This window comes from Gambusia affinis, linkage group LG23, assembly GCF_019740435.1.
Source record: "Gambusia affinis linkage group LG23, SWU_Gaff_1.0, whole genome shotgun sequence".
Taxonomy (NCBI): Eukaryota; Metazoa; Chordata; class Actinopteri; order Cyprinodontiformes; family Poeciliidae; genus Gambusia; species Gambusia affinis.
In genome coordinates this window covers 9,403,138-9,427,289 of record NC_057890.1, presented here as the reverse complement: position 1 = coordinate 9,427,289, position 24,152 = coordinate 9,403,138, and the positions used below count along the sequence as shown (strand labels likewise).

General features: G+C 38.7%; 1 protein-coding gene across 3 annotated transcripts in view; it reads right to left on the bottom strand.

Moving 5' to 3' along the window:
* dock4b (dedicator of cytokinesis 4b) overlaps positions 1 to 24,152 on the bottom strand; it is a 183,004-nt gene that overhangs the window by 157,255 nt on the left and 1,597 nt on the right. The window lies entirely within an intron of this gene.

Here is a 24,152-nt window from a genome sequence, read left to right as displayed (position 1 = left end):
TTCAATCACGAGTGATAAATGAGGATCAAGGGAGAAGAGAGCTGATAAGATTCCTTCAGTTAATTGATGATTAGCCTCATTTCCATTATTCACTCACCTGAATTTGGAAGAGCTTTATCTGAGATGTGTTGCTGTGTTGCACAAAGAAAAACCATGAAAGTGATAGTGGCACGTATTGCAAAAAGAAAGATGTCCCTTTTTTCTGTTTTAAGTGAGAAAAATAATTGGAAACAACCCATAGAGTCATAATTAAGATGTCTAACTTCAAATCCAATATGGCCGTATCGAGCTTAAAACAAATAGAAAAATCTATTAATTGTTTAGACAGTTCTGACAACAGATCATCAAAATGAGGACACGCAACATAGACTCACAGTGACCAACAAAGATAGTACAATCTAAGTAAGCAGACTAACTAGTGTTGGCTACACTTTTACTAACCTTGGTTGTAGAGTGTGCACAACTGATTTATCGAGACATTGGAGGTGTAACAGTAAAATGAGCACAGCTATTGTTTATGCTACTGTGAGCCACACTGGATTTGAAGCCGTGTTATTGAGAAGCTGACCTAAAATCTAAAATGGCTCCTTCAAGTGAAAAACATTACAGTTTCAGAGCTCCACTGTCTAGTGGCCGAGCTGATGTTATTTTTTAAACTCTTAAGACAGCCATGCACAAAACGTGTTTGCAAATGTGACACTAGGGTGTTTAAATGCTAAAATGTGGGGAATTGGTCAGATTTTACTGAAAGGTATTGAAGCTATTAAAACCAAAAATAGCACCTTCTCCAAAGCACTGATAGACAACAACACATGGCATGAGCTTACAAAAAAACAATCACGATCTTGTTAGTGGGAAATCTCCATTACATTCAGATCTCTGAAATAGCAACAAAAAAAATCAGTGTGTCCCCAGCCCCAAAATACAACAAGAACATTAATTTAGTGGAAGCAAAAGAAAAAAAAAAAAAAGGAACAAGGGACCCATTACTGCTATTGTCTTTTGCATGACCCAGCTGATGGCTGCTGATGACTATTAGATGTGATTGTTATGGAAATGTTAATTGTGTTTCAGCTAATTGGCCTTCCAGGCAGCTGATTTAATTGCAAAGTCTGTTTTAATATCATAATCACATGAGTAAATGCGATCTAATGTGGCAGCGTGCCTGATCAACAGCAACGCTGCGACCCAGTCTTTGCCATGGCTAGTTAGGCAATCCAATATTCACAGTCACTGTCAGCAAGAAGAGTCCGTTTGCACGCACAGCCCCTCCTGATGGATGCTTTTGAATAAAGGCATTTATTCCACTTGTGCACTTGTGTAAGATCTCCATTTCCTGTCATCTAGCGTGCTCACCCTCTTTCTTTGCTCAAGTCTGACATTGACAGCAGTGTTCTTTATACTTGCACTCCTCAGAAATTTTGAACTTGGATGTGCCATCACTATATACACACACATATATATATATATATATATATATATATATATATATATATACATATATATATATATATATACATATATATATATATGAATAAATAAATAAACTGATAAATAGTCAGTACTTTGTCACTGAATGGATGCTGTGTGTTCTCTCCATCCCCAAGATGCCAAAGGGCTTGTTGCAGTGACTGATAAAAATGGCTGCTGCCTCCAGAGGCTGCATAAAAATGCAGCACATCAAGAAGATTATCCGTCCGGCTCTCTGTCACTTTCCGTTAGAGCCACACAGTGACTGCAGCAGCCAGGCTTGAGATTCCTCAACATGTTCTGTGCACTGGCTTTAGATAGCGGAAGTCAAGGAGATGACTTTAGTGATGAAGGAAGGAAAAACACCCCCCAAAAATGGGGTGCTTTGTTCTTCTCTGTTGGGTCTCTGGAGGAAGAGGGGGAGTCCTATATATCAGATCAGCTGTGGCATAATTAGATGGCTGCAGAGGCAGCGGAGATACTTTGATGAGAATCAGTGCAGGAGCAGGAACACGATAACCCCAGAGACAAGTGGTGTAGGGGGTTCTGTTGGAGGTCTAGATGTGTTTACCATGCTGACAGCTTGTGCTTTACTCAAAATAACTGCTATCTCAATGACAAATGTTTTTACGGGTTTAAATATGCACACAAGTTTGTAACGAGACAAGCCAACATCTGATTCTGGTGCTTAAAGTGTAATACAGCATTCAGTAATCATGTATTACTGAATAACTACTCTATAAAATCATCATTGCGACTTGAACTGCCCTTTAAATGTTTATGTCATTCTAATGAATGACATTTTCAAATTAGAAGGGAACATAGCAGCACAATAGATTTCTATGGCAATAAAATGGAAAAGAATTCAGAGGCAAGTTTTGTTTTTAAATATTGGATGATTATGATGATAATTCTAGATGGGTGTTTGAGGTTAAGTTTCAGAATAGGCATGAAAAATGGCCATAGAGCTAAAACTGTTGAGGAAAAAAAAAAACTATTTAAATCCTGATGTGTTACTTTTATGCACAGCTGCGCTTCTACCTGCAAGAACTTGAGATATAGTGGAGACATGTCATCCTGTAAAAGTTTTCAAACTAAATTCAGTGCATTTTATTGTGATAGACCAACAGGAAAGTAGTACATAAGTGGGAAATGGAAGAACAAAAATACATTTAAAGTTTTTGATTAAAAGTCAGCACGATGCTGCTGACTCCATGATTCTTAATGTGAATGACGTTTCCCTGGTAACCTGCATTAGTTCCACTTTTTCCTCTTTCCTCAACTTCAATTTTGGTCCCATTTGATCAAATAAACTCATTCCCGATTTTTTATTTGTGGGCAAACCGTACCATTGTGGCTACCTCTTAGATATTATGTGCTCCTTTCTTTCTGTCTTTCATGAAATCAAAAATAAAACAATAATTTTTGGAAAAATTTTAATAAAACTTGTTTAAGCTCAGTGTCCAGGATAATTAAATTTGGGTTTTCTTTTGCTATAAACATGAAAGAAATATCCCTGCCTATTGAAGCATACGGGTGTAATTTTAAACCTCACCAGCTGGTGGCAGTTGTTTACCATTTAGACATCAGGTGTAGCAACACTCAAAACCACAGTAAACAATTCTGTGTTTGCTGTAGAGCATAGCTAATGATACATAGAGACTCATTCTGACAGAAAATATGAAGTATGTCGCTGAATCGCGCAGGAATATAACAAAATAACCTCACATTCTCAACCACTATTCTCAATAATAGCTAATACAGCTTAGATGGAAGTTTTAACTTCACCTCAACCCGTCTTTAATCCTGCCTGCCTTACATGACTTGAACGAGTTCAGAAAACATTTGCATTTATGCTCTGAAATAGATGGATGGCCTGCACTCATTCAGCAAACAGCCTGTATTTCTCATTCATCTTGCAGCACAACAAAACGAAGCCCTATATCCTGCTGTGCGAAGCCGACACCATATGGAATGTGGTTGTAGACTTGAAATAAAGTCAAGCGAAACACATTTTGTCGTGCTGGGCGCAGATGCATCGTAGCCCCCACACACTGCGTGACTCACAGCTACTGTACGCTCACACATAGACGTGCGATACGTACAAGTGCGCACGCTCAAACACAGCTCTATGATTCCCTCCTCCAGCACCTCAAAAAGCTTTCCTCCCTCTCTGCCTCACACCCTGTCTTCTTTTTGTGTCTCTCGCACACACTCAGACTCCCTTTTCCTCTGTGAGGCAGTGACAAGCGGGGACCCCTGTCAGGGATGACAACTGTTTGCCGGATGATGCCACAGAGAGGAGGCAAGAGGCCATAGTTAGGGTGGACGACACTGTCTCCATGTGTGGCAGAATTAGTCCCACACATGACAGATTAAGTGCAGGAAACCCGCTATTAGCATTTCTAGCTCTTAGAAACCCCATGTTTACAAAAATCAAACAAACAAACAAAACAAAACCTGGTCTATAAATCTGGGTTAACACACACGTGACATTTGAGGCTGAGAAAAGCACATGCCGTTGCCCTTCTTCCAAAGCTCTGACTCACAGCCTGAGTCATAGGCGGCAACCCAAAGTTGGAGGGTTTCCGTCCCCCTGCTCAACTGTTATTAACCCCTTCTAATGCTTGCATGTGTACATTTATCTGAAGTATTAATTTAAAAATCTGTCTTACTGACAAACTAAAATTAGTCAATGAACCATCAGTCATTTTTTCAAAGTCGAGTCTCAAATCTTCGAGGGGTTAGTTCAAGTCAACTTCAGTGTTGCACCTCGAGTTAAAGTCTCTATCATTTCTCAAACATATGCCAGTAAGTCTGCCAACAACACTACATTGGTGTTGGTTGCCAATTTGATCCTTGTACCATTTGTCCTGAAACCCAATTTAAAATATAAAGGATAACCAACAGTTTTTTTGAAACTTGACAATATTTAACCCACTAGAAATATAAATGTACATTTCTTTTGTTCAAAGGCAAAAATTAAAATCATTTACATTGTTGAAATGTGAAAAGAATCAAAGTGATTTTCTTGTTAACATGTCTTAATCCCATACTTATGCTGAACATTTTATAAAATGTAGTATATTGGAGGGTTTTCTTCTAATCAGCCTAAGCTGGAGGAGTTAATCAACATGTTCTGAATCTATAAAGATGTTGAAACGTATGCTAGACATAACAGAGAATGGGACACAGTAACAGGAAGTATGTTTAAGTTGATGAGCAGGAAGTGTCTCCATGAGCTGTATTTACCTTCAACAATGCTTGGTCTATATCTTCAACAAAACATGTCCACCAATACCATGTTTATAAGGACTGCAAGCATTATGTTGTAATCTTTCAAAACCCAAGGTCCAGATAGTTCTCCTGGTCTATCCCTCATTCAAAAGCATCAGCCCTGACTGGGTGATAATACAGAGGATATTGAGGGACAGGGACGATTTGCCACAGTAGAGGATACAATAGCTGCATGACTCCATTCTGCACTCTCATTGTCACTTGTATCCCAATGGGGTGCCCAATCCCACTGATACTAGACTGGCAGTGTGCTTGTACTGTCAAATCCATTAGCCATCAGATCTGATATTTTAATCACTGCAGCCATAAAAACATATGCAGATTGAGCCACTCTGCACCACTTTTACATAAGCATATGTGATGAAATCGGCTGCTGACCTTAAAATATGTGGCTAATTGCAAAATAACATGATTATCTCATAAGAAAAGTTACGTCAGTAATTTATTTTGTCTGTCATAAAAATCTGCTCTCACATTAACTTTTGATTAGTTCGCTGTTGGTCACTTAGTACATAAATGTAGGTTTAAATATAGATTTACTATGATCTTCTTTTTAAATGGTCACCAACTCCCTGAACTGAACGCTGAAGTCACAGCTTCGAACTGGCAGTTTACAAACTGACAAAATACTATCACAAAACATTCAAGAGTTCAAAAAGCAAAAGAGAAATGTACTTTTGAAACAAAGAGGATAATAAACAAAGGTCTAAAACATTTGCTTCATGTTTTCACATTTCAGTCATTCACTAGCAGTTCTCCGATTTCCTCTGCCATCCCTCTTAAAAAAAAAAAAAAATGTGATCCCTCAGTGCTGATGGAGCGTCTGCATAGCATGAGATTTTGTAATGCTATGACGTATGAGTAGCACTTACAGTGATTATTTAGCATTGGTGTATATTGCTCTTCTTAGAGCTCTACGTTTTAATTTTTTACATGCCCAGAAGAATTTGTGGCAGCCTGGCAAATTCTCCTATAATCAAATAAATACAAACTCACTGGGGTGAAAGTTGCGTCTGTTTTTTGTAATTGAATCAGCAGCACACGTCGCAATGCACCATCTCTAATTGAGGAAGAATTCCTTTTGCATGTCAATACATACTATTGAAATGGTAAATATTGTCATGTATTGCTAAGCGTAGTTACCATCACAACAATCAGCTAATTCAACTGATTTTCTGACTTGCAAATACAAAGGGCTGGCTCGTCTTAGGTCATCATTCATACATCAGTGTTGTCAGATCAGAGTTCGGACTTCCGAGAGAAATTGAAGGTAAAAATAAAAATACCCAAGACATTGCAAAGCAGAGCCATAAAATTATTACATAATAACTGTGTAGATATAGAAAAAAGGATTTAAGCTTTTCAACAATATGCTTTAATGCTTTTTCAAGCTTATCAAGTGCTGGCAAAGATATGAAACATATATATATCTTCAGCAGCAGTCACTGCCTTATTTTCCTCAAAGCCTCTTGCATGTTTGAATTTGAAGCACTACCTGCTTGAAAGCTTATCTATCTGCTTTGAACATGAGCACTGTGCTTACACTGTATTTTTCAACTTATTGACTCTACACAGCAGCTTTTCCCTGTTGCTGGGGCCAAATGGAAACTGGAGTTAAAGATCAACAAACAGACAGGACATAAAAAGAATATTGATTTTAGTCTACCAAAAGAAAACAACCAAACACTCATTTGGTTTCAATTTAGCCATATGGTTAGCGTTATCTCTAACATCGGCTGCACTATAATTCAATTTCTGTCTGATCCAAGTTGGAAGACTTTTTCAAGATCGTTGTATTTATGCAGCCACACACCGCTGTGTGTGTTAGCTTTGAGTCTCACGTGTTTTAGGGGACCGCAATAAGGAATTCATGAAGTCATCAATTAATCTGTCACTCATGGGGATGAAAGCAGCTCAGCAGCCCTGGTCTTCAGTGTACACAGCAGATAGGAGCAGACGTGGCAGTCTGTGTGACATGCCAGGTCTCGCTTAACACCTGAATACAGAGGAGGCTGATTTTTAAAAGGAATTTTCAGGAAGTGCACGTTTGCGGCATAAATACACACTTTATACTCCCACAGATGTTAGGACATCTACACAAACACACACACACGCACATCCCACTATCGCTTGGCTGTGCTGGGGAAGCTGTTGCCAAGGCTCAGAACGAGTGAGTTGATTGGCCACTTCTGCTCATCACTACTGGAACTCACCAGCTGGATTGGCTGGTTTCATAAAGGAAGCTTTTCTAGATGTTTTCTCACCTCCTTCTTTACCAACCACTGAATCTCTCATTATGCTCATTATTGCAACACACTGCGCACCGCTCTTTAATTTGCTCAGCTTCACTGTGGTGTCCCCCCCCCCACGCCCCCCCTTTTTAATTGCTTTTCTTTTTGTACCAGACAAGATAGTGTAAGGCTAATGAGGGGCATGGGCAGAGGATGAGGTGAGTGCATCTTATCCTTGTACGGATCTATCGGCATCGTCATATAACTCCTGAGTCTGGGCTGAAATAATCAAAGCCCATTTTTGATTCATATTCCTCTTACTTGCTTGGTTATTGAGTTAAAGCAGATGTATGATTGAATAAAAGTTGTATTGACTTGATTAAAAATCCTCAGTATCCCCCCTTCCAACCTCCCTCTAGTTGTCTGTGGTTTATATCTGTTGATAAGCAGCAATGACAAAATATGTCCTTGTCCCCAGGGTGAGCATGCTTGTGTATTCACATGACCGCAAGCACGTATGTGCATGAGTGTATTTGTGTGCCTGATGCCTGTGGCAGTGTGTGGCTGTGTGTGTGACGGTGCCTGGATATATGTGCTGAATTAAACAAGGTCACTCAGAGCAAGGATGACTGCTCCAGCAGTCCTCTGATGCACATGCACGCACCCGCATACACACAATCTTCATGTACATGGATGGTATAGCCGTTTCAATCCTGCCTCACAAATGGATGAAAGGACATACCCTGAAAAAGATGAGTGGTTATGTAACTCTGTACATGGGTCATAATTAAAAAGTCGATGTGCTTCAAAAATCAGGTTAGCTTTGCGAAGAAGAATGGGTAAAAAACTATTAGAATGTGGTAAATGAAATGTGCTTATTCCTACCCACAAGAGAAGACTCAAAAAAAAAAGTACATATATATATATATATATAGTGTACATTCCCAACTTAAGATGACACAATATTGACTGGCGTTTGCAAACCAGCCAATCCAAAAGCACCATTTATTTTAAGTGGGACTAATTGGCTGAAAAAAAGACTAAAAGATTCAAAGGAAATAAACCTAAATGGACAAAGAATAGAACACAAGAATAAACTTAGAACTAAACCCAAAGGAATGAAGCAACATGGCAACACCTTTCCAACAATAATTAAAGAAAAATTAAATATGGCAAGACCCGTCAGACAAATGAACAAGGAAATTATCAAAACACAAATGAAAACCAAAACCCAAATACCCAAGGATAACATCCCCAGAGGTGGAGCTGAAACAGTTCAAACATCCAGCTCTCCTGTTATTTTTCTTCAACAAATAAATGTCATTCATGGGGAATCACATTTAACCCCTTCCCTCAATGCCGACTTACAGCTTGTGTCAGGCAGAAAGCATTTCCTGAAACCCATAAAGTAATTCCTAAGTTAAAGATATTGTCACAACCACAAATGTCTAGTTTGATGTACTACTGTGTTGTACGTTTAGGTAGTGCGGTCAATTTCTTGATAGATATGTTTCTAATTGATAGGAGTCTGGCAAAAATGTGATGCCTGTTGGTAAACATTAGTACCAACAGTTATCACGTTTACTTCTTACGACTTAAAATTAACAGTCAAAAGGGCCTTGGGCGGTACAGTGAAAGTTAACATTGAAAATTCAATCAAGGCTTGGATAAGTTAGCCAAGTTAGCATGCAATATCCAAGAAAAATGCTAATATGGCCACATGTTATCGAATGGATATCAGAGAAACGTTCTGTTCTATCACTATTAAAGTGGAATGAATATTTTTGATCCACATCACAGCACCCATAATTATCCTCAATCCCTCTCCAAGAAGTAGTCTTATGTTTTGAAAGGAGAGCAGCGCAGCACAGGCTAACGGGAGGCCAATTATTGTTAACTACATGGCATATTTCTGTCTCTGCTTTTACATGGCATTCAGGGTTAAATGTATTCCATCATCCTTTACAAGTGCAGGTAAATGCGTTGGTGTTATTTATAGGATGCTGTGTTCCCTTCCATCAGTGCTGTCGCCCCTCGTATTTTTACTGCACCTCCTTGTTCACCTCTCCGACGTCAGGAAGCAAGGTTTAATGATAGGAAAGATTTCACTACTCACTTTAAGTATTTTTCATTGTCTGTCTGCATGTTTGCTGGGATGCGCACATAGAAATTGCAATAAAGCTCCTTAATGATTTGATTGTATGTTTTAAAATGTCACCCAAGTAGGTAAAATAACTGATGCTGGATTTATAGTACAATGTGCCAATAAATCCTGCACATAGAGAGGCAAATGAAATGTTGCTCTCATTGTTATGTAACAGTACTAACTTTGGGAATTGGCTATTTGTGATTTTGAGTAAAAACGAAATATGAAAAAAGCACAATATATAAACATGTGCACATAATGTCAATAAAATGTGACACCTTAAAATTCAAAGCACTTTTGAAAAGATATAATATCTCAATTACACACTACTGCCTGATTTGTTTTAATATACTGTGCCATATGAAAATAATTTTGTCACTTCACATTTGACAAAATAGTATACACAGTTTAGGAGTCCCTCACCTCAGCATGCTGGAGACTTGAAACTTTACAGGTGAGAGATCAGAAATGTCACTTCTGGATGATTAATAAACTTAATACTACTACCAATAATAATAATGCAGAAAAGCACTATATAGCACACCTTCATCCCAAACCATCTGCGCTATTTAGAACAGATGAAAAAAAAACAAAAAAACAACAGACATCTGCTTCAAATTACCTCAAAGATGTGACTGAACTGGATATTCCACAAAAATCTTGCTATATTTTTAAGAAAATACAGGATTAGAATAAAAATATATAGCACACTGTTTATTACACTACCAGTAATGACCTAATGAATGTCACAATGTCCACAATTGAAAAAATATGACCATGTTCTTTCTATTAAATACTCATGAAATCAAACCTTGACTTTTTCCACTCAAGAACAGTTTACTAGCATTGTAAAGAAAGCATGTGCTTCCTGGAAGTGAAGTTGTGCCATCCAATCCTTGTCTCAATCTCAAGTAGGACTGGTGGTTTGCCCAATGTCACAGACTCAAAAGACTCACTCCTAACTAGGCCAGAAGCCCCCGGCATCACCTGTCACTGCACAGCAAAGCTTAGGAGACCTAATGATAAGCTATACGTCACTACGGAAACACCCCTTAAAATTAGGGCTGACTTTGGTAGACCCAGCTGACCGCGCAGGATTTCCTTTTTTTACGTGTGAGTTTGTGGTGCTGTTAAATTATCTTCAAGTCTCACAGTTTCTCTGACTCAAAAGTGAAGCATTACATTCTTTCTTTGAGATGGTTTCCGAGTTGCTTACAGTCTGACCAAACGTCCTTGTTTACTGGGTTTCTGAATTGATTTGCAGTTTTTCTATTCTGGAGAGGCTACATTAAGTGCACCAGTGGCTTCCTGAAAACAGCTTTGTTGTTATCAATAATAGAAAAAACATACTACAAACAATCTCCTTTGCTGCAACTACTCAAAACAGAAATTTCCCCTGCCATTTCCAACAGCGGCTACAATTTTCTTTAAGCACATTCTCCACGTTCAATTTTCATTTCGACACCGTGAGAAGGACATAGCAAAGGCATTCTACCAGGAGAAGTTTACAATGGTTTTCTTTAAGCCACCGCTGCTGAACACTGATACTAATCAACAGCTTCAATCAGAGGTTCAGGAAAGTAACGTCAGGTTAGAAATGTGCTTTCACTGCCTTGAAGACGATTCTGTTCTTATAGGGTTTTATAGAACAATGCAAGTTATGCTAGAACCCTTAAGAAGGGACGGTGAAGCAGGCCAGAGTTGATGGGATAAATGCAGAACAGAAAGATTTACGATAAAACGGTTAGGATCAAACTGTATTGATAAGTTAGAACGGGCTAGTAAAAGTCTAGATTTAAATCCAGTGGAGACTTCGTTTCAGGAATTCAAAATGGATTTTCAGAAACAAATTTCAAGAAAATAAATAAAAAAAACAACATAAAAGTGTCTTTAGTTTGTATTTATCCAATTTTCTCTGAAGTAAGAAGTTGACAAACCTTATTTTATATTTTAGTCACAATACACAACAAAGGGGAAAATTGGCCTTTTCTTGTCTGTTTTTGCTTTGTCATTATTTCCCAATGTCATTTCATGAGGAAATTGATAATATAGTGTGATGAGACACTAACTTGTGATTGTTTAGAGCCTTTTGGCTTATTGCATTCAGGACATGATGTGTGAGAACCTAAAAAATGTAAATAAAGTTTAACTTCCCTCCAAACCAAGCGACCTCAAGCTTCTGCCCTCTCAAATATAAGAGCCTCAACCAATGCTCCAACATCATCACTCCTTGTAAAAGAAGTTTTAACGGCACCTACAGTAGATGTTTGCCCAACATTGGTACTTTTTTTTTGAAGATGTGCATCATTGCGCTGATTTTCCAATATACAACCAGGATTGCCATGGTGAGGACAACGACCTTTGCAGATGTGTGATGCAGAAACTTAGAAAAAGTAACCAAGTATACATTTAATTTTGAAAAAAATAAAAAAAAAAAAAAAAAAATTAGTAACAAAAACAAAACAAAAATACAATAAGCGAACACGAGGAAAAGATTTAGAACTACTACTGATAGTTTGACAAATTCAAGCAGCCATTTGAACTTGGCAGTTCTACATTAAGATGGCAGAACCTGGTTTAATTTTTGAAAATGCTTCTTAATAAAACATTGATAAGACAAGGGAAACACCAAGATGTTTGGCCACAATGACATTAGAAACTGTAACAAAATCAATTTAAAGATTTTAAATTTAAGAAACTGCCATCAACTACGCCGGTGGCTGTATCATGCCGACTCGTTTCACAGCCAGTTGCAATCATGCATTGTGCAAAGTGGATGAATAACTAAGAATGGCCATTTGCAAATTCTTAACTTCTCCTCAAATAAAGAGGCAGGATGTTGAAACTTAGTTGAGTGTTCCCTCATAATAGTCAAACACACATCAGTCATGTTTTTGGAATGGACACAGCAGGTTGCAATTTGAAGATAAAAACACCTTGTATTTCAACCTTAACTAAGTTTGTGAAAAATGCAAAATGTGAAGAATTCGGATTGGGAAATGATGTATAAATATTTTGAATTTTGTGGGTCTGGAAATTAATTTATATAGTTTATGTGAAAAGGTATTAATAGGGGGACAAAACCTTATTTAATTGCTCACCTCAACAGTTCCATGTGTACATGTATGGTTTGATTACTCAACCAGCGAAACCTTCAGAGCAGAAAAAATATGTTTTCCCTCATATTCTTTCCGCTCCTCCAAACACAAAACTCCACTGTCTCCATGCAACCCATCATTGAATTCACAGCAATAATTTCTGAGCAAAAAAAAAAAACCTAATACAGTTGAATTGCTCTGTTTTTGTGTGGGTGTATAATACATTCTTATCAATATCTCTTCACTTAATAAATGCACTGTCTTGCATTTCATTCAGTCGGTAGCGGGGCTGAGCTGAAACTCATCGATCGCTACACTCACGCTTGCCTGCAGCCTTCAGGTTTGAGATGAGATGTGTTCGGTGCAAATGACTTCAGTGACGGTAACAATGCCGCAACTCTGCAGAGTTCTGTTGCCGCCTCACCTTGGAGCAACGCTCAACCTTGCTTTGATAATGTCCTTGGAAGGGGGTAAGGGTAGTGGGAGGTAGCAAAGGAGGAAAGGTTGGGAGGGTGCGCACTGAGAGAGCTGCCGACACTCTGGGATGAATGTAGTAAGGGTGTGTTGTGTTGAAGAGAGGGAGTGGGGAGGGAGGTGTGGAGTAAAGAGGAAAAGAAAGGGAGCCAGAAAGGTCACTAGGCAAAAATGATGAAGTCATCTGTATTAGATTTTCTGCAGCTGCAGCCTGGATGAAAGCTGGCTGCTTGCCAGAGAAGGTACATTGCCTTTATGTGCAGCCAGAGATACTCAGTCCTTAGAGGCTCATAATTTCTTTTAGATTTATACTGAATTTTAATCAATATTTTAGTATTTTTTGTTCTTTTTGTCCACATCACGCTACATCTGGGGCAAAAATTCTCAGATGCAACAGAAATAAATATCCTTTTGCTGCTTGTTTTCATCCCATCTGCCAATAAACAATATTTCCTTTCATGTTTGTCTTCCAGTTTGTAATCCGGTGTCTAGGGGCACACTGTGAAAATTCAATAATTGTTCCCAAAAAGTTTGGACACACTCCTCCGGGGTGTTGCATCGTCTCCCTTGCCCTCCTCTGTGCCTGCTAACCCAGTGATGCAACAAATTGGCAATTCACTCCATTGCCCAAGACAGCTTTAAGTCTGTCACTGACACAGACAAAGACCTGTTAATGGGATCTTTCTCAGCATCATCGTAGGGTAATTACAGATTAATTTGAACCTATATGTGTTTAACTAAAAAAAAACAAAAAACAAATACATTTTTAGTCAGCTTACACCGAAATATGTAGTCAGTTGTGAGCCCCCCCACCCCCAACCAAAAAAACCTTGTTTATTCTGCTGATGTTGCTTTTCTTACTAATGAACATCAGGTTTAATTTTGGTGCTAAAACAGCAAAGCCATTTTCTCAGATTGTCAGCAGTTACCCAACATGGTAATGAAGTGGTGAACATGTTTTTTGGATAATTACATTTACACCACATTGTCAAAACACTCATCATCTCACTAGATCATCAACTGCAGATTTTCTAGTCAGATGGTGATTTTTCTCAATTTTCTATAATACTATAAATGCTGGCAATTTCAAAGACAAATAATTTTAAACAGATGCATAATAAAACAATACTACTTATGTATAAAAAAAACTTTGCAAATAATAATGCTTATTCTTTTTCTTCAACAATGTGTGCCCCTATGTGTATTTTATGCATCTAACAGCAATGTCTGCAGGTGTACTGATATTAAAAACAACTGTTAAATTATAGCAGCTCAGAGTAGTAGGTGCTAAAGGACCTCACTGTTTGTGAGCTGAGCCAAATGATCCGCATATAAACAAAATTTAGTAGCAATCCCCCAGTAAGTTAAAGAATATTGGCAGCAGTATTGCTGTCATCTCATGACAAAAAGGCATTAAAACAAAATTGGATTTTAGGCAGCACATAGTTTTGGGTCCTTGTCTCATTTAACCCCCAATAAACCAAGGCTTAAACCATTAAAGCTAACCTTAGCCTCACTCAGCCTTGACCCCCTCCAAAGCTGAGAGCTGAATCAATCCACAAACAGCCGGGGCAATTTTTATGGCTGTCCCCATTTTTGCTGTGTAGAGCTGGATGCACTCGAATACGTCAACTAGTTCTGTTCGATAGAGTTTTCCTGGAAATTATTACATGGCTCCACAGAATGTGTGTAGTCTGATCAATGATTTTTTGCAAGAAGAGGTTTGTTGTAGATATCCCAGTTCCTGTATGTTCTATTCTCCATACGGATCAGTTTGTTACAAGAGTAACAAACCATAAAGGAAAGCAGGATTGCAAAAGGTCAAAGAAAGGTTTTCTATGGATAAAAGGCAAGGAACATATTTGGTAACTTTTGGGTGCTTGAGAAAAGTGTTCAAGATAAACATTTTACTCAAAGACTTAAAATACATTTGTTTGAGTTCTACTAATCACATTAAAAAAAAACATAGTTCACCTACTCAAATGTTCCAGCATGTCTCTGAATGTTATGTAATCTCATTATTATGTAGATCTACTATATGCAACATTGAAGGTTCACTCACCTCAGCATGCTAAATGCTATTTATGTCCATTTAGCTCTAAAATCTACAATGCTAAGTATTGTCCTCAAAAAGACACTGCCACCGACCCCAATATACCCCTGACAATACTCCAACTTCATAGCAACCTAAATCTACGTTCCCTGAAATGAACAACTTTACTGTTTTGGTTGATTTTACTCAGATCAGGAGTCAGCATAAAATCCTTGACAATACTTGAATTTCCATACCACATAAATGTTGACATTCAGCTCATTTTCATCCTTGTACATTTTATGGTCACACCTGCCTGATACACCTAGTAGCTGTGCCAGTCTGATTATTGTAATTCTCTTTTTGGTGTACCCAACAACTATCTATTCATGAATTGTTGGGCACAACAATTCATCCATCCATCCATTTTCTATACACCCTTCGTCCTTAATGGGGTCAGGAGGGTTGCTGGTGCCTATCCCCAGCTAACGTTCTGGGCGAGAGGTGGGGTTCACCCTGGACAGGTCGCCAGTCTGTCGTAGGGCAACACAGAAAACAGACAGGACAAACAACCATGCACACAGACACTCACACCTAGGGAGAATTTAGAGAGACCAATTAACCTGACAGTCATGTTTTTGGACTGTGGGAGGAAGCCGGAGAACCCGGAGAGAACCCACCATGCACAGGGAGAACATGCAAACTCCATGCAGAAAGACCCCGGGCCGGGAATCGAACCCAGGACCTTCTTGCTGCAAGGCAACAGCTCTACCAACTGCGCCACTGTGCAGCACAACAATTCATAAATAAGCAAATTATAAAACCTACTTATAAGTGCATTTTAAAAGTTTTATTACTTATAAAAAATAAAACTTAATTTTTATTAATTGTTTTTTAAAGACTAATAACTTTTCCACCCCTATCTAGATAACTGTCTGCTTATAAGTACTCTATAGAACCCTGCAAGTAAAAATGAAAACTAGCCTGTAATACTACAGGGTTCTCCGAGATTTCGGATGCGACGTTGACAATCATAACTTCTGACAAATGGTGGCATAAATAAATAAAGTTTTCAGGACAAGCAACTTTCCTATTAAAAAGCTTTGGGCCAGGCATTTCTATCCTGCACTAGCTTTTGCCAGTTTCATTCTAAGGAAGGTGAGTAAAGTGCAGAGCAAGAGCACTTTTGTTGTAGTGATGAAATAGATGTTGATGACATTGCTTTTATAGAGGCTGACACAGCATATCGTTTCTCAATATATATCTCAGAAGGGAGGACAGTCGGTTTGTGCTTAATCACCCGTTTTAATGCTCGCCCTTATAGCTGCCTTCAAAAAGCACTATAAGAGTGTGAGCAGTAACTGCAAGAGAGTACCTTCCATCAGTTAGCTCTTTGAGTAAAATCAATGCAGTCGTGCCTCAAGTGTCGACATGGAAGATTATTTCAAAGCTGTAATGACTGGGGTTCTGCCTCTCCTACAGTTTGAACCCTTTTACTTTCTCAAGAGCTCTTTGCATAACTCGGCATGATTGGCTGAAATTTCTCAAATGGAGCCCCGAGCAGCTTGATGGGCTGCTGCCACATCGCTGCAAATGTTAAATGAAGCCACCAATTGCCTAGCAACATGTCATATAGACCTCTATGTCGAATGCTATGGGTACATTTTGGAGATTTAAAATTAAAAAAGAAAGTAGGAGTTTGTCACATTGGTAGTGCTTTACAACAGTGTTTCCACTAATTCAACTTTATCAATTTGTCAGTTTACAGACATCCATTAATTTTATGTAACAGACCAACAGAATATAATCAAATATTGTGAAAATGAAAGATCAAACATACAGCTTGAGAAAGGTTAGTATTTTTATACCATTAAAACATGGTGGTGGCACCATCATACATCACTTTTGTTTAGCAGGGAAGCTGCTGAGAGTTGGTGGAAGGATGAAACCGTATACCAAGTCAATTTGAAAACTAAGTCACAATTTTTGTTCCATTCGTCAATTTATCACTGATTTGTGTTGATCATATAACATACACTGAAGTTTGAAGTTGACGGAGACAAATAAATAAATAAATCATCCAATAATTTATATGAATATTTTTGAAGCCGTGTATACCCAAATGGTGGCTCCACAGACTGAAACAAAAATGTTCCAGAGAAGATAAGCACCCGGTAAAACAACATGACAGCGTGCATTATTCATCACATCAGCACTGACGAATTGAGTGCCCTGAGCATAGCAGAAGATAAGACTAGGAGGAATGTAGAAATACAGCATGCCTGGAGGCCGCTCTATCACACCGCCGTAAACCTACATCACGAGGACTGCCTGGTCTTTCAACACAAATAAATCATTACACTAATATGATTGTTTCATGGTGGCTGACCACAGGCTTCTAACAACCACATTCACACGCTGAAAGAAAAAAAAAGAAAAAAAAAAAAAAGCTGAAAACACTGACACTGAAACCGCCCCTGCCCCCAACGCAGCGGTCCAGTTCTACCGACTCCGACAAGCCAGAAAGCAATTTCAGCCGCGAGTTACAAGCGTTATTACAGGTCCTGATGGGAATGAATGGGGGGACCCGGGAGCTGGACAGGGTTATGCCTTACATTCTTTGTACCGCTTTCTGGGTCAGGTGTTTTCTTTAGACTCCCCAGGCCAAGTGGCTCTGTGGCGTGCAGGCACACAGAAACGTGCATACTCAATCACAGGCGCACGAACTTGAGGTAAGCACTGGCAACGGCAATTTCGAAAGTTTGTGTTCAGGAAGAGAGGTTAGTTTTCTGCATTGCATGGGTCATCTGAATTTATTAACTGATAAAGCTACCAGCAAGGACATCCTGTTAGCAGCATCTTGCCTTGTGCATAACTCCTAAATTAATTAACTACCACTCTGAGGCAATAGTAGATTAAAATAATAATAATAATACACAGCTTTACAAAACACCAGACCAACACAAAATGCTGCATAGCTGAAGCAGAGGGAAAAAGTATTTCTAATTTGCAAAATGTCCAATATTCAGCAGCATCCATCTTCTCAGCTTTCCTGTCCCTATTACACAAAATCATCCCCACAGCATGATGCTGCCAATTTCACAGTGGAGATAAGTGGTTCAAAGTACATGGGGTGGTCAAAAAAGTTCAGCTTTGGCCTCATGTGATTTACAAAGTGCATTCTAGGTTTGCTGTAGGCTGATGATGCCACCACCATGTCTTATATGGTGGATTATTCTGGGTGATGTGCCACACCTACATTTTTTAATAAAGGCTGAAAAGTTTGATTTTGGTGCCATCTCGTAAGACCACCTTTTCACATGTTCATTGTGTCCCTCAGCATGATGCTACCGCCACCATATTTCACAGTGGGGACAGGGTGTCCAGGTTCATGTGGAGTCCTGGTGTTCAGATGGACTCAGTTTACTTTTTAAAGACACCCCAGTGCAACCAAACTGCTTTCACTTAGAGGGATCAGATTAAAGAAGGGGAAAAGCAAAGCCATGCCACACTTTTCAAATTTTTATTTGAAAAAGATTTATCTGTGCTATATTTTGAGGTTTGCGGTTGTTTCATGGCCAAACAAAAAAAGGAGTTCAAGGGCCATAAATACGTTTGCAGTGTGACTTGCAGGCAAAGACGCAGCCGGAACCCGTTAGGCAATATTTGATGTGTTCTACCTTTGATATCTGTTTAGTCCTTAGTGAACACAGTCATCTACAAAAATAAAAATATATGAAAAAAACAGAAACAAACACTTCCCCTGCAGCTGTAACAACCAGGAGGAAATGAATTTATGTTCTGCTTGACAATAATTAGCCACATTTAATAACAATTCTTCTAACTGCACAGGATTGTTTTGAAATTGGGAGTACTCAGAAACATTCTTGTTTCCAAAAAGAATTCATTCAAAAATTAATTAGTCTCGCCATGGCGGCAGCATCACTGCGAGGGCACGCTGCTTTAATTAACATGGTCAGAGCTTAAGTTATTCAGACTGTTAATTCTCTGTGATGCTGCACAAGGCAATAAATGTACACACACACACACACATCATTCACCCGAGTAAACACTTGTATGCAAGGCCAGGATTTATTCATGTATGTAAATAAACAGCAATGTGTGTATAATTATATGGACTGTATACAGAGGTACAAAATGTGGATAGAAAAATAAAAATGGTGTAAATATTTTATACAGTAAAATATCTTCCAGCGTTATTAGGAATTATCTTGAGGCACTCGGAGACAGTGAACCTAGCCTGTGCATGTTTTCAAATCCCCTCTCCTCTGTCAGGGAGGAAAAAAAAAAAAATAAATAAAAAAATCAATAAAAAGCCTTTTTTTCGCAGTGGACAGCCAGGAACACAAAAGGACCCCCGGGTAATAAAAGTCTTTCCCTGATGTTGCAGCTTCAATCTTTCCGCCACTGGGATGCCTCGTTGATGAGTAAATAAAGTAAGCATGCAGTGGCTTGGCAGCTGCTTCTATCTTCAGGTCAGGGTCAGACTCAAATTTATCTTTCTCTGATTATAAAAAGAAACTTGCGCCATTTCTTAGGGTGAGTCATGCATAGAAAATACAGCGAGGCCAAAAAAATAAAAAATAGAAGGCTCTTCCACCCCCACTCCATTTACAGGTTTCTTCTTGTTTTTTTGTTTTACTTCTTGGGGGATGGGGGGGGCTTTGTTACTGGTGTTTTAAAATAGCCATTTCATTTAGCCAGTATACGAATGACACAAATCAATCTGCTGAAATGTGAAAATGTCTTTGCCTTTCTTGCTACATCATAAATTTGTTGTGATTAACCAAGATTTTTTTTTTACTCAGTTACATTGGCCTCTCAATGCAAGACCTTAAGAATAAAAAACAATAACATGTAAGTAGACCCTTACTGAGCAGCGAGAAGACTTGAAGATCTTAAAAGGCAATACATTATGCTTCAATTTAAGTTCAGATGAATAACATAATTGCTATCCATCAGTTAGAAAAGGTTAATTAGGCGTTTCTAAGGCTTTGAGACACCAGTTTACCATGAAGTAGTGGTGAACTGACCAAAGTATTGACTAGCAGACATAGGCTACTCCTGAGCGCACAATAATTATGAGTCAGGGAGGCCACAAATGGACCAAAAACAACATTTGTAGTTTTAAATAGTGTTTAAAACTACTCCAGTATTTCGATTATGTTCAGTTTTTTTCCTCAAACCTCTAGACCGCAACAGCAGATTGCTGTTCACACCGAGCCAGGTTCAGCTGGTGGTTTCTTCCTGTTAAAAAGGAAGTTGTCCTGATCACCATCACCAGATGCATGCTCAGTATAAGTGGATGCATGCAAAGAGTCTCAATGCAGTCAGATGGAAAACCTTAATAACTGGCCTAAAACTGTAGAAGGCTACATGGTTTTGTAAAGTACCTTGAGATGAAAATTCTTTCAATTTGAATTACTGAACTGAATTAGTGCTTTGGTTCAAATATTGAAGTACACATACCAATTCTAAGAAAGCAGTAATAAACGTCTTGTTTATCTTACACACAGAACGGAAATGAAATCCTGGTCAGAACATCGTTCCCAATTGCTGGTTCAGTCAGTTTGTTGAATATGCGTCAGGCCCCCGTGGTCCACTCAGAGTAATTAAACAAAATATGATCAACAACGGGGTGTTAAAACATCTCAACCTGAGGCCGCAGCTTAGCAGCTCCAGAAAATCCTGCAGGTCTGCGAGGGAGGAGTGGAAAAGACCAGCAGCAGATCAAAGGTCAAGGAATGTTATTAAAGAGACCCATCAAGTACATTTAAAAAAAAAAAAGAAAAGTTTTTTAAACAACAGTTTGAATTTGAGAATGCCCTTGAAGGCCTCATTAAATCGCTGCCTCAAGACGCGCTTCATAAAGGTTGTGATTATGTTCTGTGATTTTAGTTTGAAGTGATTCAGAAATTTTGGACGAAACTGGAGTTACATAGCACATTTCCTGTATTAAAATACGATGCACGCTTCAGGTGATAACACAGGTTGCCTGGTCTCATGCCTGATCCATGATAATCAGAAGAGAAATAAATACAAAAGCTGCTTTGTTAATTTCCCTCCTGACATGCCTATTGTTTCTAATAACCGTTTCTTAAAAACACTGATCCCCTACCAATTTGCTCAGTGGGAAGTGCAATCTTTAATAATGGATACTTCCTCCTTCTTTAGATTTTCTTCAAGTGGTGTTCTTCAAACACAAAGAATGTTGTATAAAGAAAGATTAGTCAGTTCAGAATAACATTTTACCCTCCCCCCCATCAAGTTGCAGTTCAAACATTGTATTCCTTCAAAAAAACAGTAACGCGTATCAAAAACGTACTTAATAGATCAGAAACAAAATCAGCTCTATTGGCCAAGAGTGTGTCCAGAATCAAGGAATCTGACTTTCCTTTTCAAAAGCATACCCATAAAGTGTAAATATATAAACTTTAGAGAAAATAAAATAAGGATGAAGGAGCCATATGTACAGGAATTTATAGTCAATGTTATATGAAACAAAGCAAGATTATTGTGACAGTGAAGAAAAGAGAAGCTTATTTTGAGTCACAGTAGAGTAGCTGACTACTCCAGCTGTAACGTGTTCATTATGTTCAGAGAAACAGCCTGGGGAAAGAGACAGTCTCTGTGGCAGCTGGTTTTTAGCTTTCTGTCCTGCCCAGCTGATAGTAAAAGTTAACAGTTTGGGTCCAGGGTGTGTGGGGTCTGCAAAGACGTCAGCTGCCCTTTTCCTGACCCTAGTCTTGTACTAGTTCTGGATGGAGAATATGTTTTTCCTTTTTATCCGTTATATAAAGGATGCTAACATTGTTTCCAAGCTTCAACATATTGTAAAGAGAGAGCAGGAGGAACAAATAAAAAAAAAAAAATCACAGCTGAAACAAAACTTCCACTCATTTTCCTGTTTATATTGAAACTAGTGTGAAATGCAGTGCAGCTAGCAACTACACAAATTTAGAAAAGCAGTAGTTTAAAACACTCACTAGTTATTTCACCAAAACAGGTGGAATTTATATTCATATAAACTCTTGTTAGCTGTAGTAATAGCATGGAGGCAGTTGAAAAAAGAAACCACTGAAACAAATATCCGTAAGGGCCAGCATTAGCACTCCATCGAAGCTCATGACTACAGAGTTGGAAAAGTATCAGTTTCATTTATTTAATGCATGTCTTGATTCTTGTTTTTTTTAATACTTCAGAGCACAATATTAATAGAAATTGATGGCAAACCATTAGGCTCCAAGGAAAGAAGGATAACATTTCTGTGAAAACTGCAATCTGCTTGTTGTATTGATGCAGCTTATCTATGTCTTATACAAAAATTTGTTTGGTGATTTGAAACATTCAAGTGCACAACAACAACAACAACAAAAAGAAACTGAAGGAGTCTGTAAAGTGGGTGATTATATTTTTCAGCACACAATGAAGATCAATGGAAGAGCAACAGAGCAGGTCTAAATTCTGCTCTGTGGTTATGTCGCCATGATTACACGTAGTTATACATCTTTTATCTCTTTCTAAGCTACTTTCAGCTCAAATATTAAATCTACAATTCAATTGTCCTGCCTACTAAAATGATTGCAATCTTCTGTGGAATTTTTTATTTTTTTCCCCTGTTACCCACATGGGCTCTTTTTTTTCATAGCCATAAAAAAAAAAGGAGAAGAAGAACAAGAAAAAAAAGATTTTCAGGGTCACACCTTTGCTGAGCCTTTGTCTATTTTTCCTCTCTGTTCAGGGACACTCTGTCATCTGCCTCTAAATTAGGCTATTCCATGTCGCTGCCCAATTGCCCAACAGCATGAAACTCTGATCACCGCAGTTTAACTGTGCGAGGGCTTCAGCATGCTTTTAATTCCCACAGTAATCCATCTGTGTGAATGAGGAATACGTTTGTTTTGGATTTTGAGCTTGTCAGTGTCTTATCCTCGCATCTGCAGACAAATATATGGCTTATTCATCCCTCTTGGATGTTTTATTCCTTCCCGTTGCTTTCTCTCTCAGCTGGAGCTAAGGAGGCAGCTGTCTTTTCCACTATTTATAGATCACAGTTTGTCCTTATTTTTCGATTTTTCATTCTTTTTATCTCTTTCATTTCTCCTCACCCGGAACTCGGCTGGCTAACCGCATGAGCCGACTGCAAGGCTGCAATCAAACGAGCTCTTGCTAAACCTCCTGGGGTTCTTCTGACATTACACACACACACACACACACACACACCCACACACACAGAAACATTAAAAAAAGTGTTAATTTTCTTGGTATTGCGTGCATATCTGTAGATACACACTATGTTACTAGAAGCAGGTCAGAATCAAGCATCCACTCACTAATGATGTCAAAATTATATGTTGCGCCTGTTTTTAAATGGCTCTTTTCAACAAATTATTCTAAGTCCCACGTCTTCTTTGGGATTTCTGTTGAGCCGGGGAAAGGTTGTGGTATAAAGTCAGAATGTGTCCAATGCCGAATGGATTTAACTAAATTCGTCACTCATGCTAACTGGTGTGCTGCACAGGGGGAAGCAGTTTCTTATGGGCTCAAGCGAAAACCCAACTATTTAAAAGGGATAAAGAGAGCCATCCAACATTATCCACAGCCAAATGGGTGCGTGTTACGGGTAGTAAACAGGTATGTTCCCGGTCAGTGTGCGAGTACGTCAAGTCGTGATGGGAAAGGGAACCCGAGTGCATCTCCAAGCCAGACTTACTGGCAATAAAAGAGTCTGAGGATTGCAGAAGTGGGTTTAGGCGAGTCATTCATCAGAGCCGCATTAGCTGGAAAGACAATTTCAAATCACGGTGGGAGTTTGAGGAGACGTGTCACAAGGAGATGGGTTTGCATTAATTCTGTCTGATTTCAGATTCTTCTCAATAAAAAGGATTTCATGAATATATTCAAGGATTTGAAAAGAGGTGTCCACAACAGACTACAGAAATATGTTTTTTTCCGCCCCCAGCAGAGTGCGTCAACTTTGACAGTTTATAGTTGTATAACCTTCAGAGAGGTGGGAAGAGTAGCCAAAAACTGAAAAGATGCCACCTGTCAATCGTTCTAAGAAATTTTTTGGCAACTGACCAATCAGTGGTCAAAATTTGTCCTGAAGTACACGCCCCTTATCTGGAGGAAACAAATCTTCGTCAGTATTGCCGGGGTTCATCATCCTAACGCACGGTGGTCATAGAGATTTTGAGGAAAATAATAGGAAATCATGGACAAATCATGTCAGTGGGGAACATACAATCCCGACAGCCGTTACCCAGAGGATGTAGAGGACAGAAGAAAAATTTATTAGATTTCCAAAAGCCAAATGGTGTCTGGAATAATGCAAGAAATGGGTCAATGCCTGCAGCCTACCTCAAGTCCAGTAGAATAAAACT